Below are 3147 nucleotides of genomic sequence, written 5' to 3' on the forward strand. Positions count from 1 at the left end.
CCATACTCTCCACACTGCACCATACTCTCCACACTGCACCATACTCTCACCATACTCACCACACTGCACCATACTCTCCACACTGCACCATACTCTCCACACTGCACCGTACTCTTCACACTCATACTCTTCACACTGCACCATACTCTCCACACTGCACCATACTCTCACCATACTCACCACACTGCACCATACTCTCCACACTGCACCATACTCTCCACACTGCACCGTACTCTCCACACTGCACTATACTCTCCATACTGCACCATACTCTCCATACTGCACCATACTCTCCATACTGCACCATACTCTCACCATTCTCTCCACACTGCACCACACTGCACCATACTCTCCACACTGCACCATACTCTCCACACTGCACCATACTCTCCACACTGCACCATACTCTCCACACTCATACTCTTCACACTGCACCATACTCTTCACACTGCACAATACTCTTCACACTGCACAACACTGCATCACACCAAACGGCAACAGTCACGGTCGGTTGAAGGGCTCGGTCGATGTATACAGAGCCTCTGGAATTCAGAGCAGCATTCACGGCGACCAGGGGTGACATGAAATCCACAGATTGATCGGCCCACAGCCCACTCGGGAGCTACACGTTTTGCCCACTCCTCCCGTATCGCCTTCGCTGTTTGTTTTTTTTGTCCTCCTGCAAAATGTACTGGACGGTCTGTATACGCAACGTGTGTTGGCAAATTTACGGGCAGGCAAAACACGCGCGGGAAGGGCTCCGTGATCATCGTGTGTCAATCCTCCTGAACTCATTGATCTAACACCAGGCGGACTTTGCTGAACCGTTCTACAGGTCTCTTGTGGTGGTTCTCCAGTGCTGCCATCCTCTTGGCTGAAGCAGAGCCGCGCGCGGTTTGGAAAGAAGAACTTGTACATGACGAGGCGCTGTGGCGAAATGCGTTTGGTGTTGGAGTTCGGATCCAGTGATCAGGGTGTCGAGGCTCCCGTTTCGCCACTGTGTCGTGCGCTCAGGATCACAGGTGGACGCGGATTTCCTCACTCCGTCCACGTGTGCGTGGACGGGGACCTCACATGGAGAGGGTGGACAGGGCGCAAGGAGAGGACTGGGCCCCACCGTTGTTTAGTGCCGACCCCTAGACACGGGAGTATCAGTATCAGTAACTCAAGGAGGCGTTCCTGCGTTCGGACATATCCATATACGCTACACCACATCTGCCAAGCAGATGCCTGACCAGCAGCGTTACCCAACGCGCTTGGTCAGGCTTTGAGAAAAAGAACAAGAAAAAAAGAAAAAAGGAAGAAAAAAACCTAATGATAATGATGATGGTGATAATAATAATAACAATGATAACAATAAATAAAAATAAAATAAAAGGACAATAATGATGATGAATAAGCAAATAAGCAAATAAATGTAAAACATGCAGACACACATTCACACTTACACACACACACATGCATAACATATATGCAACAAACATGCAGTTGCAAAGATATGAAAGCACAAACAAATACACAAAAACGTACACGAGCCCCGACATCCACACACACACACACACACACACACACACACAAATTACCCTGCCACTCCCTCCCCTGCCCTCCCCCCACACACACCATCCCCTCCTCCACTAGACACAGTGGATATGAACTGACTTCCCCGATAGCCGTAAAAGGTTTCGGGGCCAGTAACTTTTTAACCAACGCCTGTGGTCCAGGTACGAGTATCCTCTGTTGGGAGCCCTGTCCCTTTCCCAGGCGGTGAAGGTCTGTGTGGAGGGGTCCCTGCTCGGCACTGAGTTTTACTTTGGGCACTTATTTAGCGCCAGTCTTCGGCCAAACTCAACGCGCTTTACAAACGCACAATCGTTTGCACAACAGGCTGCCTGCCTAGGCAGACTGATCAACAACTGCCTCTAGACGTTCATCGTTTGTTTCCTGTGTCGCCCATCCAGGCTTTAATCTCACGCACTCATACACACATGTAATGATACATTTAGAGTGGATTGTTCTTCAGAATTTTGCCAGGGACAGCCCTTTTGACACTCAAGTCTGCAGACTGCCTCTCCTCGCGTGTGCTTCTATCGCTGCTGCTGATGAAACCTCTTGTTTGCTCAAGTGTATATCAGGGTGCTCTCTGGAAACAGTTTTTTTTGCGGTTGGATATCACGGTTCGCTTGGTTCAGCCTTGCTGATGCTCGTGACCTAGGCTACAGTGTCTCGTCGTTCTATAGCAGGCGTTGGACTGTGCTGTAGTGGACGTCGAACGACTGGCCAACAGGCACCCGTAGGCAGCATTTCTACGCTTGACAGAGGTGATCTGGACTTCGCCGCTGCATTTTGTTGAAGAGTGCGAAACCCCAGCACAAAGCAACAGTTCACGAACTGTTCACGATACTTCCAAAATTCAGGTCCCCTCTTCCTTGTACACCCACTCTTGCTGTCCCCCCCAACCCTCCCCCCCCCGCCCAACACACACACACACCCAGGAGAACCTTTTTTTTCAGTTTCTGAAGAAAACCAACATTTTTTACGTGGACTGAGCGAATCGTGGGTGAAGCGGTCTTTCCAACTTTGTTGCAATTGACCTTTAAACGCTATTTTGGGTTCTCTTCAATTGGTTTTAAGAACGGGGGAGATGTTCAGCCCTGAAATGGCCTCAGTTTTATTATAAGGTCATTGTCATTGAATGACCCTTTCGTGGTTGGTTGGGCAATAAGCGACGTGATTTGATTTGAACTGACCCCCTCCCCACTCCCCCCTCCCTCTCTCTTCTCTCTCTCTCTCTTTCCCCATCATTTCCTTTTGCCCTTAGCATTTTCTTTTCTTTCTTTTCTCATCTATTTCTTCCATCCTTTCATTTGATCTTCCATCCTTTCTCTCCTTTCTGTATTAAGTACAGTGAAAGATTTGATATATGTATATAGTGTGTGTATAGTTCTACTCAATTAGTGAAGAAATACCTGTCTTTGAAATTCGATTGTTATTTCCGATTTATCTTGACCAGATTTAGATTTGGTATAACCGAAATTAATGTTCATAAGTTTCGCTATAACAATATACATAAATCTGCTTTGTTATGTCCATTGTGCAAAGTCTCTATTGAAGATGAAGTTCATTTTGTTTTGATGTGTCCTGCTTTGC

Source organism: Babylonia areolata, chromosome 18 (genome assembly GCF_041734735.1).
Source record: "Babylonia areolata isolate BAREFJ2019XMU chromosome 18, ASM4173473v1, whole genome shotgun sequence".
NCBI lineage: Eukaryota > Metazoa > Mollusca > Gastropoda > Neogastropoda > Buccinidae > Babylonia > Babylonia areolata.